The 17,528-nt window shown below is 43.9% G+C and overlaps 1 protein-coding gene across 2 annotated transcripts in view; it reads left to right on the top strand.

Annotated features, from left to right (window-relative positions):
- Positions 1–8,748: 8,748 nt before the first annotated feature.
- Positions 8,749–17,528, top strand: part of LOC109906797 (interleukin-1 receptor accessory protein-like 1-B) — a 430,365-nt gene continuing 421,585 nt past the window's right edge. Inside the window, exon 1 of one of the 2 annotated variants that reach the window (XM_031792874.1) lies at positions 8,749–9,655. The gene's annotated coding sequence lies outside the window, so the exon portion shown is untranslated. The remainder of the gene's footprint in view (positions 9,656–17,528) is intronic. The other variant, XM_031792873.1, reaches the window with a different exon arrangement.

Genomic DNA, 17,528 nt, shown 5'->3' with positions numbered 1-17,528 from the left:
TGTAAAGCAGGACTTTGACTTTTTCTTTGACCTTGATGGATTCTACGGTGAAACTGTTCAGATTGGGCTGCACTCTTTGCCTCTCTTAATGTCAAACCATGGTTGACCACATGGTCCACCACAGTCGCCCGAGTTTCCTCAGAGATTACTCTCTCTGTTCTTGGTCTTCCTCTACCTCTACCGCTACCTCTATCTCTACCCGCACCTCTACTCCCACCTCCACCTCTACCTCTACCTCCAGCTCTACCCCCACCTCTACTCCCACCTCCACCTCTACCTCTACCTCTACCTCCACCTCCACCTCTACCCCCACCTCTACTCCCACCTCTACCTCCACCTCTACTACCACCTCTACTCCCACCTTTACCTCCAACTCCACCTTTACCTCCACCTCCACCTCTACCTCTACCTCCACCTCTACCTCTACTCCCACCTCCACCTCCACCTCTACCGTTCTACCGTTCCACGTTCCACCTGCACCTCTACCTCCACCTCCTCCTCTATTCCCACCTTTACCACCACCTCTACCTCTACTACCACCTCTACTCCCACCTTTACCTACAACTCCATCTCCACCTCTACTCCCACCTCCACCTCCACCACCTCTACCTCCACCTCCACCTCTACTCCCACCTCCACCTCTACCTCCACCTCCACCTCTACTCCCACCTTTACCTCCACCTCTACCACCACCTCCACCTCTACTCCCACCTTTACCTCCACCTCTACTCCCACCTCCACCTCCACCTCTACCACCACCTCCACCTCTACCTCTACCACCACCTCCACCTCTACTCCCACCTCCACCTCTACCTCCACCTCCACCTCCACCTCTACCTCCACCTGCATCTCTACCTCCACCTCTACTCCCACCTTTACCTCCACCCCCACCCCAACCTCCACCTCCACCTCTACCACCACCTCCACCACTACCTCCACCTCCACCATACTGAAGGTCTGATTTCAAAGTGAACATGTACGCAGTTAGTGTTTGCACATGTGAAGAGTAAAAGTGATCAATCTGCAATCTGAGTGTAAAGCAAAATATGTGCCAGTAGTATTACAGATTTGGTGTATGGTTCTGTTGTTAGAGGGTTGGATCATTGTGCCTCATGGCCAGTTTCAGTGGGTAAACAATTGGGAAAAAATGTAACATAAATACTCAAAAAGTCAAAGTCCTGTGCGACCAAATGTTACAATATATCTGACAAATATGTATTGCATTTATCTGAAGCTCTTATTCAAAGCGACTTACAGCACAGTGAGTGCATTTAAAAAAAAAATATATATATATATATGGTGCCAGCGGGAATCGAACCCACATTTCATCACTTTTCCTAAAGCCCTCAATTACTTTATAGTGGCCTATAAGTACTCTATAACACACCATAACAAAGATTATGATGCAGTAATAATGACGTTCTGCTCATTGACAAAAACGATAGAAATGCATCACGCTGATGGTCATTATAATGCTGTATGATCCTTGAGGACTGCAGTATGGGTTAGTAATGCATCACACTGATGGTCATTATAATGATGTATGATCCTTGAGGACTGCAGTATGGGTTAGTAATGCATCACACTGATGGTCATTATAATGATGTATGATCCTTGAGGACTGCAGTCTGGATTAGTAATGCATCACACTGATGGTCATTATAATGATGTATGATCCTTGAGGACTGCAGTATGGGTTAGTAATGCATCACACTGATGGTCATTATAATGATGTATGATCCTTGAGGACTGCAGTATGGGTTAGTAATGCATCACGCTGATGGTCATTATAATGCTGTATGATCCTTGAGGACTGCAGTATGGGTTAGTAAATGCATCACGCTGATGGTCATTATAATGCTGTATGATCCTTGAGGACTGCAGTATGGGTTAGTAATGCATCACACTGATGGTCATTATAATGATGTATGATCCTTGAGGACTGCAGTATGGGTTAGTAATGCATCACGCTGATGGTCATTATAATGCTGTATGATCCTTGAGGACTGCAGTATGGGTTAGTAATGCATCACGCTGATGGTCATTATAATGCTGTATGATCCTTGAGGACTGCAGTATGGGTTAGTAATGCATCACACTGATGGTCATTATAATGATGTATGATCCTTGAGGACTGCAGTATGGGTTAGTAATGCATCACACTGATGGTCATTATAATGCTGTATGATCCTTGAGGACTGCAGTATGGGTTAGTAATGCATCACACTGATGGTCATTATAATGCTGTATGATCCTTGAGGACTGCAGTATGGGTTAGTAATGCATCACACTGATGGTCATTATAATGCTGTATGATCCTTGAGGACTGCAGTATGGGTTAGTAATGCATCACATTGATGGTCATTATAATGCTGTATGATCCTTGAGGACTGCAGTATGGGTTAGTAATGCATCACACTGATGGTCATTATAATGCTGTATGATCCTTGAGGACTGCAGTATGGGTTAGTAATGCATCACACTGATGGTCATTATAATGATGTATGATCCTTGAGGACTGCAGTATGGGTTAGTAATGCATCACACTGATGGTCATTATAATGCTGTATGATCCTTGAGGACTGCAGTATGGGTTAGTAATGCATCACACTGATGGTCATTATAATGCTGTATGATCCTTGAGGACTGCAGTATGGGTTAGTAATGCATCACACTGATGGTCATTATAATGATGTATGATCCTTGAGGACTGCAGTATGGGTTAGTAATGCATCACACTGATGGTCATTATAATGCTATGATCCTTGAGGACTGCAGTATGGGTTAGTAATGCATCACACTGATGGTCATTATAATGCTGTATGATCCTTGAGGACAAAGTAACCAGCAGTTATGAAGCATTATGTTGCTGTGCATTATAAGTCATTATGATTATACTTATAATGCATTAGGACTATTGGTATACGGGATTATGAGACTGTATGAGTCTTTATGTGTGTCTATAACTATGCTTATAATGCATTATGACTGTGTCATACTAGTACATGTATAATGCATCATTATGCATATAGGCTTATGACCATCTGTCATAAAGAAACCTCCTCCTGTCGACCAGTACTGTTGCATGTAGAGTTCATAACATGCAGGTTGTATTATTCAGCTTTACTCTATTTGCTGCAGAATAGAAACAGCAGCGATCGCTATGCTTAAGCGCACACTACAGTAGCTCAGTGCATGTGGAATTAAAGAAAACTACCCGTACATGTCATTTAAAGAACAGGCCCTGACACCATCAATCAGCTTCATGTAAACCTTTTAAATAGCAGCTGTTAGCTGAATTTAAATAGAGTGTGCAGAGAAGATGGGGTGAAACCTGGCAAAGGAGTGAAAACTACAGCGCAGTCGTCATCTGATGGAATCAGGGACCTGTATGATGTTTTCACCGGCGCCAAACGGGAAAAGCCATTGCATTGCTGACCTACGGTTACCAGAGCGGCACAACGAACAGGCATGAAACCATCAACGATGTGGCTCAGAGGACGCTTCACCGTACACTATCGTATCAAGCATCGGCCAGGCCCTGTGATAGGCTAAACCAAGTCGCTATCTGCCACTTAGGAGTGTGGAGGGAGAGATCGAAACAGAGGGGTGTTGGGGGATTTAAAAGATTAACAAAGAGAGAAAGAACACTAAACACTGGAATCGCCCAGAGACGTCAAGACATCATACCTCTTCTACTCTCCTCCATTAATATTCTATCTGGACACTTACACTGCCTGCTACACTGTTGCTACACACCTCCAACATGCTGAAGAGATTATGTAAAGGTACTATGGGGACTTCCTGGAATGGGCCAATTAAGGCAAGAGGTTGGCATAGTGACGTCCCTCCGTGGCCCTGGGAGTCATCTTCATGACAGCTCCGCTGAATACCTTGACTGAACCTCATGATGTATAATTCAGTCAAGGGATCTGAATAAGACTGGCTAATGATGTTGACAGCGGCGTCAAAACCCTTAAACTGATTAGTATTGCCATGCAGGGCTCCCTCTGCTCCATATCACGGAAGGAAATCTCTAATGGTAGGCTAGCCAGATACCTGTTTCAGGGTCGGGAAATGTGGGAGTGTTAAGTTGTGATGATGAGCTGGAACAAATTTTGTTGAATTATTCATCAAGATTTAGACACCCATGGAGGCAGCAATGTAGTATCATTAATATTGATGAATATATTGTTTTTACTGTACATGGCATGCTGCTTTCGCTATTTCCCCAAAGAGAGAGCTTTTGTCTAAATACTAAATGATGCGAAACCCTTCGTATTCTATTGAGAACCAACCATCGTTTCCTATCGCTTCATCTCTGTCATCTCCACACACATCTTCATCCACTGATGAGGAAATGCAGCTGTGGTGGGATGTCTCCCTCCAGCTGAGCCATGGCCAGAGAGACGCCCCCGTCGCCTGACATGACACTTGGACATATTCCGGAGAGTGTTACAACATGACCCGGCTGTCTGGTCCTTCTCTGTGAGAACCCAGCAGGGTGTTTTTTAAATCCCCCAACACCCCTCTGTTTCTATCTCTCCCTCCACACTCCTCCTTGTATGTCCCTCCATAAAAGACATGACTTACAAATGGAAGCTCCCGCTGCCGCACACAGAACATTTGGGTTGATTTATGCCCAGAACTTCTGTCTCTCATCCAGAGATTGTGCTCTGCTCTCTGTGGATTCACACTGTTCCATGTTGGCTGCAATATCTTCCTCTAGAATCAATGAGTAAAGTTCCTTCCTCAGCTTTGAAATATAACAATCCTGTGATATGGTGTCGTATCATATAGTACAACAGTTATTTGAGGTGTGTGTTACAGAAGCTGAAAGATGTTGATGGTGATATGTCATTGCGTTGTGTAATGGGTTTAGTATTGCCACAGTATTGGCACAGGTGTGTGCCAAACTAATGAGCGGACGTAGCTGGATCGTCCCTGCAATCAGAGAGGAGGTTGTGTCCTTCTGCCTCAATAACTGCCGGACATCCTGGACCCGCAGATGAAATAATCTTGTAATTAGGGGGTAAAATCAACCGGCTTGTGAATTCCCTGCTCCTGTCGTGTGTGTTTGTGTGTGTGTGTGGGTGGGTGTGTGCTTGCAGGGTGGGTGGGTGTGTGTTTGCGGGTGGGTGGGTGGGTGTGTGTTTGCGGGTGGGTGGGTGGGTGTGTGTTTGCGGGTGGGTGGGTGGGCATTGATGCATCCATTTACAAATCTGTGTCTTCTCAAGCGGACCTGGTTTATAAAAAGTGGGCTTGTGGCTCCTTACTGTATCATGAATTATTGCTGGGATGGTTTTCCACGGTTAACCTGTAACACTGAAGGCAGGATGTGAAGAGCTCTCTAGCCCCCGGAACCTTGCTGTACAGTAGTTACCATAGTGATGTTATTGCAGCTTCACAATGTGCATTATTCTCTGTATGTATGAACTCTGTGTGACAGCTTCTGCAGCCTCAGGTCAATATGCTGTTTGTGGAGGGTTGCGTATGTGAACTGTCGATACATATTATTCTATTCAACAAATATGAAGTACTGTATTTCAGGGTAATATGGAAAAGTGAGCAAAATGGGATAAAACAAATGTTTAATAAGCGTTTGCAAAAGGGAACTTTAGCAGTAATTAAACCAGAATTCCCAATCTACTTTACTCGTATTCATTCCAGTCAATGTGCCCCCTGTCTCATCAGAAACCACACAACACAGACCCTCTTCCCCTTTCACCCTGCGTTGTCCAGAAGTATCAACCAGCCTCAAACCTGCACAACTATCCCCACACTAGGAGAAGGAGAGAGAAAAAAGACCTCAAAGCCGTGTTTGTCCACTCTCCATTCATGAAGAAGTCACGTTCCCTGCCAGGCCTGTATGACAGAGAGAGCACACAGTGCAGAGGTTCTGTCTGAGGGGGCCTTTCTTTCTCTTAAAGCCCCCTCATCGAAATTCACCTCACAGAGACAGGGACTCAGAGGCCACCGCCTTGACAGGGTTGCCCAGTCCTGGGGAAATCAAACAAGGCCCATAGGGCTTTGGTCAAACGTGGTGCCCTATATAAGGAGTGCCATATGGGACACAGCCAGAACCTCTGCTGGGTTCACAGGGAAGTCTGCATTCCCATCAACCTCTTAGTCTGTATGAACATACCTTGAGAACTGGGATGAATACCTCGTCGACCAGACAGGCAGGTGGTTCAACACCAGGGATTGAGATCGCTGGTTTAACATGACAGTGTCAATGTATTTCAGGATAAGGCTCAGCTGGAGAGTGGAGGAAAATAAGTGAAAATGTTACATGGGGACCCATGCAGTCCCTCTGTGTTACTTGGGGACACATGCAGTCCCTCTGTGTTACTTGGGGACACATGCAGTCCATCTGTGTTACTTGGGGACACATGCAGTCCATCTGTGTTACTTGCTGTCACATGCAGTCCCTTTGTGTTATTTGGGGACACATACAGTCCATCTGTGTTATTTGGGGACACATACAGTCCATCTGTGTTACTTGGGGACACATGCAGTCCATCTGTGTTACTTAGGGACACATGCAGTCCCTCTGTGTTACTTGCTGTCACATGCAGTCCCTTTGTGTTATTTGGGGACACATACAGTCCATCTGTGTTATTTGGGGACACATACAGTCCATCTGTGTTACTTGGGGACACATGCAGTCCCTCTGTGTTACTTGGGGACACATGCAGTCCCTCTGTGTTACTTGGGGACACATGCAGTCCCTCTGTGTTACTTGGGGACACATGCAGTCCCTCTGTGTTACTTGGGGACACATGCAGTCCCTCTGTGTTACTTGGGGCCACATGCAGTCCCTCTGTGTTACTTGGGGCCACATGCAGTCCCTCTGTGTTACTTGGGGACACATGCAGTCCCTCTGTGTTACTTGGGGACACATGCAGTCCCTCTGTGTTACTTGGGGACACATGCAGTCCCTCTGTGTTACTTGGGGCCACATGCAGTCCCTCTGTGTTACTTGGGGCCACATGCAGTCCCTCTGTGTTACCTGGGGACACATGCAGTCCCTCTGTGTTACTTGGGGACACATGCAGTCCCTCTGTGTTACTTGGGGACACATGCAGTCCCTCTGTGTTACTTGGGGACACATGCAGTCCCTCTGTGTTACTTGGGGACACATGCAGTCCCTCTGTGTTACTTGGGGCCACATGCAGTCCCTCTGTGTTACTTGGGGCCACATGCAGTCCCACTGTGTTACTTGGGGACACATGCAGTCCCTCTGTGTTACTTGGGGACACATGCAGTCCCTCTGTGTTACTTGGGGACACATGCAGTCCCTCTGTGTTACTTGGGGCCACATGCAGTCCCTCTGTGTTACTTGGGGCCACATGCAGTCCCTCTGTGTTACTTGGGGCCACATGCAGTCCCTCTGTGTTACTTGGGGCCACATGCAGTCCCTCTGTGTTACTTGGGGCCACATGCAGTCCCTCTGTGTTACTTGGGGCTACATGCAGTCCCTCTGTGTTACTTGGGGACACATGCAGTCCCTCTGTGTTACTTGGGGACACATGCAGTCCCTCTGTGTTACCTGGGGACACATGCAGTCCCTCTGTGTTACTTGGGGACACATGCAGTCCCTCTGTGTTACTTGGGGACACATGCAGTCCCTCTGTGTTACTTGGGGACACATGCAGTCCCTCTGTGTTACTTGGGGCCACATGCAGTCCCTCTGTGTTACTTGGGGCCACATGCAGTCCCTCTGTGTTACTTGGGGCCACATGCAGTCCCTCTGTGTTACTTGGGGACACATGCAGTCCCTCTGTGTTACTTGGGGCCACATGCAGTCCCTCTGTGTTACTTGGGGACACATGCAGTCCCTCTGTGTTACTTGGGGCCACATGCAGTCCCTCTGTGTTACTTGGGGACACATGCAGTCCCTCTGTGTTACTTGGGGCCACATGCAGTCCCTCTGTGAATTGCAATTTGTACAATATGTTACGAATTGCAATTTGTGCAATAAGTTACGAATTTGCAGTAGGCATGATATGTTACGAATTACAATTTGTTTTGGCTAACGTTAGCTAGGGGTGGCTAACACTAACGTTAGCTAGGCTAGGGGTTAAGCTAAAAGGGTTAAAGTTAGGGTTAGGGTAAGGGTTAGATAACATGCTAAGTAGTTGCAGAGTAGCTAAAAGTAGTAAGTAGTTCTGTATCGCTAAAATGCTAAAGTTGTCCTTGATGATATTCGAACACGCATCATTTGGATTGCTAGACATAGATGCTAATTTGAGTGTTCCCGATTTAAGTTTACTATGTTATGTCTAGCCTATGAAACCAGTCTGAGGTATGTAAAACGTAAACACTGCGATATTACATGCATTTCCATTTAAATGCTATAAACCAGGCTACATAAAACCAGGCTAGTGTATCACCCAGTGAAGTTATCATTTGATATTGTTCAACTTGTGTTGACATCCCGTCGTATTTGTGTGTGTGAAAAATCATATATCACCATTAGGAGGCCATATGCTATGTGTTGACTTTTTGGGGCATGTCCAACTCCAAACGCACATTTCTCACCTATGCCATGGGTTCCCAACCCCCCCCCCCCCCCCAGGACGAGACTGGGAAACCCTGCTCTAAGGTACACAAGAATAGACATGACAAGAGGGATACTGATGATGCACTACTCAATTTGATGCACAAAACTGATGATGCACTACCCAACCTACCTCTCACGCGTCCCACAGTTTGCGATCCACTGGCCCATGCAATGGTGGCTAGATAGATAAATGTAGTAATAGTGGACGGTTGGTCTGGGTAGTGTGAGTCTGATAATTTTTTCCATTGGGCGGCAGTACGTCTATCTTTAAACTTGAGAAGTGCATTGCCTACCGGTCCACATAGTGACTGCGGTCTAGCGAGGGCAGGGGAATGAATCTGGTGTCTGGAAATGCACCACTAAATGCAAATTAACTGCAAGGCAAATAGTATTCAGACATGTATTTATAGTTTCATATTTGGACTGTATGCACATCTGTTTTCTCCATCCACGGAATTTTTCCCCCGGTGCGTCTGTTGGTGCACGAGGACTCTGCGCGGGCTCTTGGACTTGGAGGACGGATCCATCAAGTTCGGATTGTGAGTGTTCGCATAGCGGTACACTGAAGGAAAACCTAATCGGATGTGGTATTACAGAATACTTGTGAAATATAGCCTACATTATAGATAGCTCTCTGCCGCGCTGCAGCCTGTGAGGACCGCACGAGTTTTTTGGGTGGAGAAATTGTGTTTCGCAGCGGAGAGGTTTGGGGGACTATTTATAACCAAGGATCGGCAGTCTGGAATGTTTGATTTTCTCCATCATTACATGTCAACCTTTTTCTCCTATCAGAGTAGATTTCCCCACCGCCGCCGGTCTTAATATTATTTTCAAATTGACCCTCTGCACCTTTTTTATTCGGCACTGAAAAAAGCAGATGATATGCATATGTTCTTTGGATTAGACCCCGCTGTGGACAATTTGGCTTTTGCGTGAATGGGATATCTGTGTATTAGGCATATTGTTCAACGACCTTTGTATAAGGAGACGAGGCGTGTTATTAGCATTAGCCTACACCGGCATTGTGATGGTGAGCTTTTATGATCGGAACTGACAGCGGAATAGGATCATTTTGGAAACTGCTTGTGGGTAAGTTCATATGTTTTGTTATCAGTGCAGCGATGTAACGTTTCTTGATTAAAACATTTAAATGTACTCAATGCAACACATTGGTTCTATGGTCAGGAGGCTATTCTACCTTATTACCATGAAAAACATTCAGATTTTTTTGTGAAACCTGAATGTTATATGTAGCAATTTGAATGAGCCCCTTCCATAGTACCAGTGCCTTTAGTCCCGCGAGTGCCCCACCTCGCAGCAGTGTATGCGCATTGTAAGGAATTTTCGTTTCTACAGCTCGTTACGCATAGATTCGTTTGTGTTGGGCACTAGAGCACTCTTTGGGGATGTTTGAAATCGTGTAATGTTCATTGCGCATAGGCTACATTTCGCTGCTTGATAAGCCTACTGTAATAGGCTACATTTCGCTGCTTGATAAGCCTACTGTAATAGGCTACATTTCGCTGCTTGATAAGCCTACTGTAATAGGCTACATTTCGCTGCTTGATAAGCCTACTGTAATAGGCTACATTTCGCTGCTTGATAAGCCTACTGTAATAGGCTACATTTCGCTGCTTGATAAGCCTACTGTAATAGGCTACATTTCGCTGCTTGATAAGCCTACTGTAATAGGCTACATTTCGCTGCTTGATAAGCCTACTGTAATAGGCTACATTTCGCTGCTTGATAAGCCTACTGTAATAGGCTACATTACGCTACTTGATAAGCCTACTGTAATAGGCTACATTTCGCTGCTTGATAAGCCTACTGTAATAGGCTACATTTCGCTGCTTGATAAGCCTACTGTAATAGGCTACATTTCGCTGCTTGATAAGCCTACTGTAATAGGCTACATTTCGCTGCTTGATAAGCCTACTGTAATAGGCTACATTTCGCTGCTTGATAAGCCTACTGTAATAGGCTACATTTCGCTACTTGATAAGCCTACTGTAATAGGCTACATTTCGCTGCTTGATAAGCCTACTGTAATAGGCTACATTTCGCTGCTTGATAAGCCTACTGTAATAGGCTACATTACGCTACTTGATAAGCCTACTGTAATAGGCTACATTTCGCTGCTTGATAAGCCTACTGTAATAGGCTACATTACGCTGCTTGATAAGCCTACTGTAATAGGCTACATTTCGCTGCTTGATAAGCCTACTGTAATAGGCTACATTACGCTGCTTGATAAGCCTACTGTAATAGGCTACATTACGCTGCTTGATAAGCCTACTGTAATAGGCTACATTTCGCTGCTTGATAAGCCTACTGTAATAGGCTACATTACGCTGCTTGATAAGCCTACTGTAATAGGCTACATTACGCTGCTTGATAAGCCTACTGTAATAGGCTACATTACGCTGCTTGATAAGCCTACTGTAATAGGCTACATTACGCTGCTTGATAAGCCTACTGTAATAGGCTACATTACGCTGCTTGATAAGCCTACTGTAATAGGCTACATTACGCTACTTGATCAGCCTACTGTAATAGGCTACATTTCGCTGCTTGATAAGCCTACTGTAATAGGCTACATTACGCTGCTTGATAAGCCTACTGTAATAGGCTACATTTCGCTGCTTGATAAGCCTACTGTAATAGGCTACATTTCGCTGCTTGATAAGCCTACTGTAATAGGCTACATTACGCTGCTTGATAAGCCTACTGTAATAGGCTACATTACGCTACTTGATCAGCCTACTGTAATTGATTTGAACGTTATTTATATCTGTTAAAAGTTGTTACTCGGTGAAAATAAATGTGCACTGCAGTAATGGCACATTATCGCTGAAAAATAGAAAGATTTTATGGCAAGAGTGAAACGATCATGTCTCTGATCATAAACGTGTGTGCGTGCATATATGTGTGTGTGCGTTCCCGTTAGTGGGTGCTTGTGTGTGTCCATGATGGAGATATATAAATATATATTTTTAATGAATGCTCATTATATGCAAACCGTTAGCTGTAGTGTAGTTGTGTTACCTTTCATATATTTTACAAATACGATATTTCAACAGATATGGAATTTAAGATATAGCCTGTTTAGACTATGGCGTAACGGCAGGTTGCAAAGTTGTGTGGCGCTGGAAAGATGCGTGTGTGCATCCTCAGCTGCAGATGGTGAACTAAATCCCTAAATCATTGGAAGACGCGCGCGGCATTGATCTGTTCGTTTTTGAAGTGTGCGAATAGGTCACCAGTGAATTCCACCTTGAAATGAAAGTGACAGACACATAGCTCAGGAAAATTACGATTTGGATCTTGGATTGGCCACTAAACCATTAGGTTTTAGCCACTGTGCCGTCAATGCATATGGGCCGGTGAAGGGATCGTGGATGCACCGTTTCTCTCACATCCCAGACCCCACAAAAGATGACAAGGTCGACATAAGCAACATTCAAGTGCTGTTTAACCCGTGGTGCTGAAATGACAGCTCCCAGAGTCGACAGATTGAAGAGAAGAGCATTAACCTGGGGTGTAATCATTAGTCCAAACTGTTGCAAACAGTTTGGACTAAAGCAAGAGTTTCTATTGGACAAATCCAGGCAGGTCCCTCCCCGTTTGGTTCCGTTTGGTTCTGTTTGGTTCCTAGTGAATACACCCCTCCCTGCATGTGTAGGTTACAACACAGGTGTCTGCCTCAAGCTGACCTACTGCACCAAAACTGTCAAATTAACTTTATTTGGCTGGACATGCAATTTTGCTCTAGCGAGCCTATATCGTGTGCAGTCAAGATGTATGCCAAGTGTATATTGAAACCCTATCATCAATCCAGGACCAAGGGAGAGAAATGAAGTTGCTCAAGGCACACAGGACAAAACGATTTTCAATGCGTCTCCTGCTGCTTTCACTCAATTCCTTTGGGTGGATTCAAACACAATGTTGCAGAAGACATGCTTCTTAACCCGCTGGGCATACACTGGTTGAATAAACGTTGTTTCCAAGTCATTTCAATGAAATTATGTTGAATCAACATGGAATAGACATTTCATTGACGTCTGTGCCCAGTGAGAAGGAAGGCCCTGTGGTCAGATATTGAGCTGGCTTGAATGCTTCTCACAGTCATTGATATAGAGATTTGACGATATTGACGCTCTTCAGATTATAATGATTCATCCATTTCAATTCACAATGTGATGCAGGTCATGGTCCTGTATTAGTTGCATTTTGTTACATTAACACGCACATCATTCAAATATAATGTGTATTTTTAATACTGTATGTACAGTAATGACACAATAAGCATCCAAATGCATGATTTGAAGGACCACAAGACAGCACCGGAGATTTCCGGGCTCATTATGACATTGGTTGCATGCATTCTGGTTAGCATCTGCATATGTTCAGGGGAGCCATCATAACCACTGATCTCCTCCTTGATTGATACTTTTAATTTTCAAGGAGCTGTAACCGAGGCTCCTCCCCCAACCTGCAGTCAAGTGGCAGAGAGAGAGAGAGTCAAAGGCTTTCAAATGATGGAGTTCATTAATGTTGTGGGAAATAAGAGTGTCTGGCTATGGAACATTGGCTCAGTGCTGAGGAGTGATTGGAACAATTGGTTAGGATTTGTGAGGGAGGCACTGAGGGAAGGGGCGCCTTTATCGTTGTTATTAGATTACATTAATAAGACTCTGATGGAAATGAAAGAACACTGGCGTTAAGGGGAGAAGGAATGAGAGAAGGAGAGAGAGAAGGGGGAAAGAGAGGTAGCTAGGGAGGGTGAGAGCTAGAGGGATTGAGAGGAGGGATGAGATGGAGAGAAAGAAAGAAAGAATGTGAGAAAAGAGAGAGTAAGGGAGAGAGCGAGACGGAGAGGGAGGGAGGGAGAGAGAGAGGGAGAGTGATGAAGAGAGAGAACCAATACAAATTGTCACCATGTCATTGGATTTAGGTTAAAAGTTGGGTAAAAAAAATCCCTTTTTGTAAATCCAAGCAGTTTTCCAAGTTGTTTCAGTATTTTCTTTGGTTTAAATGACTTGTAGACAATGTTGATTCAACCTGTTTTTGCACAGTGGGTTGTAAGCCAATAGAATACGCATTGTAAGCCATTAAATACACTATTCACTGTAGGTACAAAAGTATGTGGACACCCCTTAAAATCTGTGGCTTTGTCTATTTCAGCCACATCCGTTGCTGACAGGTGTATAGAATTCAGCACACAGTCATGCAATCTCAATAGACAAACATTGGCAGTAGAATGGCCTCACTGAAGAGCTGTGACTTTCAACTTGACTTTCAACTTGACTTCCAACAAAACAATTAGTCAAATTTCTGCCCCGGTCAACTGTAAGGGCTGTTATTGTGAAGTGGAAACATCTATGAGCAACAACGGCTCAGCCGCAAAGTGGTAGGCTACACATGCTCACAGAACGGGAGCGTCGTCCTTGGTTACAACACTCACTACCGAGATCCAAACTGCCTCTGGGAAGCAACGTCAGCATAATAACTGTTTGTTGGGAGCTTCATTCAAATGGGTTTCCATGGCCGAGCAAGCTTAAGATCACCATGCGCAAGGCTGGAGTGGTGTAAAGCTCGCTGCAATTGGACTCTGGAGCAGTGGAAATGCATTCTATGGAGTGATGAATCACGCTTCAACATCTGGCAGTCCGAAAGAAGAATTTGGGTTTGGCAGTTGCCAGGACAACCCTATCTGTCCCAAAGCATAGTTACAATTAGAGGTCGACTGATTATGATTTTTCAACGCCAATACCGATACCGATTATTGGAGGACCAAAAAAAGTCGATAGCGATTAATCGGACGATTTTTTAATATATTTTTTTTACATTTATTTGTAATAATGACAATTACAACAATACTGAATGAACACTTATTTTCATTTAATATAATACATAAATAAAATCAATTTAGCCTCAAATAAATAATGAAACATGTTCAATTTGGTTTAAATAATGCAGAAACAAAGTGTTGGAGAAGAAAGTAAAAGTGCAATATGTGCCATGTAAGAGAGCTAACATTTTAAGTTCCTTGCTCAGAACATGAGAACATATGACATGAGTCTTCAATATTCCCAGGTAAGAAGTTTTAGGATGTAGTTATTATTGGAATTATAGGACTATTTCTCTCCATACCATTTGTATTTCATTAACCTTTGACTATTAGATGTTCTTATAGGCACTTTAGTATTGCTAGTGTAACGGTATAGCTTCCGTCCCTCTCCTCGTTCCTACCTGGGCTCGAACCAGGAACACCTCGACAACAGCCACCCTCGAAACAGCGTTACCCATGCAGAGCAAGGGGAACAATCACTCCAAGTTTCAGAGCGAGTGACGTTTGAAACGCTATTAGCGCGCACCCCGCTAACTAGCTAGCCATTTCACATCGGTTACACCAGCTTAATCTCGGGAGTTGATAGGCTTGAAGTCATAAACAGCGCTGTGCTTGCGAAGAGCTGCTGGCAAAACGCATGAAAGTGCCTTTTGAATTAATGCTTACGAGCCTGCTGGTGCCTACTACCGCTCAGTCAGACTGCTCTATCAAATCATAGACTTAACTATAATATAATAACACACAGAAATACGAGCCTTAGATCATTAATATGGTCAAATCAGGAAACTATCATCTCGAAAACAAGATGTTTATTCTTTCAGTGAAATACGGAACCGTTACATATTTTATCTAACGGGTGGCATCCATAAGTTTAAATATTTCTGTTACATTGCACAACCTTCAATGTTATGTCATAATTACGTACAATTCTGGCAAATTAGGCGGCCCAAACTGTTGCATATACACTGACTCTGCGTGCAATGAACGCAAGAGAAGTGACACAATCTCACCTGGTTAATATTGCCTGCTAACCTGGATTTATTTTAGCTAAATATGCAGGTGTAAAAATATATACTTCTGTGTATTGATTTTAAGAAAGGCATTGATGTTTATGGTTAGGTACACATTGGAGCAACGATATGCACCGCATCAATTATATGCTTTCAGGACACGCTAGATAAACTCGTAATATCATCAACCATGTGTATTTAACTAGTGATTATGATTGATTGATTGTTTTTTCTAAGATAAGTTTAATGCTAGCTAGCAACTTAACTTGGCTTCTACTGCATTCGCGTAACAGGCAGCCTCCTCGTGGAGTGCAATGTAATCAGGTGGTTAGAGCGTTGGACTAGTTATCTGTAAGGTTGCAAGATTGAATCCCCCGAGCTGACAAGGTAAAAATCTGTCGTTCTGCCCCTGAACAAGGCAGTTAACCCACCGTTCCTAGGTCGTCATTGAAAATAAGAATGTGTTCTTAACTGACTTGCCTAGTTAAATAAAGATTAAAAAAAGGTGTAAAAAAAAGAGAATCGGCCAAATCGGTGTCCAAAAATACAGATTTCCAATTGTTATGAAAACTTGAAATCGGCCTCTAGCTCCAACTGCAAAGTTTGGTGGATGAGGAATAATGGTCTGAGGCTGTTTTTCATGGTTCGGGCTAGGACCCTTAGTTTCAGTGAAGGGAAATCTTTCAATGACATTCTAGACTATTCTGTGCTTCCAACATTGTGGCAACAGTTTGGGGAAGGCCCTTTCCTGTTTCAGCATGACAATGACCCCGTGCACAAAGCGAGGTCCATACAGAAATGGTTTATCGAGATCGGTGTGGAAGAACTTGACCGGCCTGCAAAGAGCCCTGATCTCAACCCCATTAAACACTTTTGGGAAGAATTGGAACGCCGACTGTGACCCAGTCCTAATTGCCCAACATCATTGCCCGACCTCACTAATGCTCTTGTGGCTGAGGGGAAGCAAGTCCCCGCAGCAATGTTCCAACATCTAGTGGAAAGCCTTCCCAAAAGAAATCTTGAAAGAAATCCAATTCCCTAGATGAGTTTTCATCCTCTTTCCGCCCAAGTATTTTCCAAGATCCACATTAAAGCAATCAGAGGCTATTGATCTGACACTGAGCTATTTATTTTCGCTGGCAGCATTCTCTCCATGTAAAGACATGTTTGATAGATCAGGTAGATTACTAGATGTCCAATTATCAGTCACTAAGCCCATAGAACATCTAAGACAAGGCAGCTGTATGAATACCAAGTCACTGTTTCAGCCTGTCACATTCATGCTGCTACAAGTATTTAGAAATATCTTTCTGAGTAGCCGAGAGGGAACTAAAAGGAACCCTTGGAAATGGAAATCATCTGAACTGACTTTGTTGGAGGGATGTAGTCTTTATAAAAACACTTGCGCTTCAAAATAGGCCCCTCTTTACAACTGTGGCCCTACAGCTCTCCACTGCTCTTCTCAAAGCCCTCTGTCAGATTATCATTCAGTGGAGGCCAACAGCAAAACACATTTTCTCTCTTATTTCTTCAGGCGATCTCAGATCGAGAGAAAAAATACCATCTCTCTACAGAAATGAAGCTATCCAAGCTTCTATCTATCTGTCAGGTAGGCAGTGTGAGTGTATGGTACACATCCAACCATGGAATCAGCGGCTTGACTTTATTTAGCCTTTGAGTGTTTTGGCAGCCTTATCATAACAGAGACAAGCTAATGTAGCTACATGAAAGTCGTAATGGAATCATTTTCCAACTGTCTGTTTATATTGTAGCTCAGGAAACGTGTGGGGAACCTCCCAGAGGAACTGCTAGAAGATGAAAAACTGGTCAATTGTTTCACACACTGAAATAAAGATTGAAGCGATGAAACTGTAGTCCCACTCCCCACAGATGAAATTGCATTCTAAGGTGTAATCAATTTTTTTTCCTTCCTTCTATCTATTTTTTTGAAAGCTTGAGGCAAGGAAAATAAAAAGCTGATGGTTTGTCAGTGATAGAATGTGCAGTCCAGGAGCTGGCCTGGATGATGGAATTATCATGTTCACCCCTTTTCCCAAAAAACCTGTTTCCCTGCAATGTTTGCATGTGATCCTAAAGGAGC

The sequence above is a fragment of the Oncorhynchus kisutch genome, linkage group LG16 (genome assembly GCF_002021735.2).
Source record: "Oncorhynchus kisutch isolate 150728-3 linkage group LG16, Okis_V2, whole genome shotgun sequence".
Taxonomy (NCBI): Eukaryota; Metazoa; Chordata; class Actinopteri; order Salmoniformes; family Salmonidae; genus Oncorhynchus; species Oncorhynchus kisutch.
Note: the sequence above shows the minus strand (reverse complement) of the source record. Positions and strands in the feature narration are given on the sequence as shown.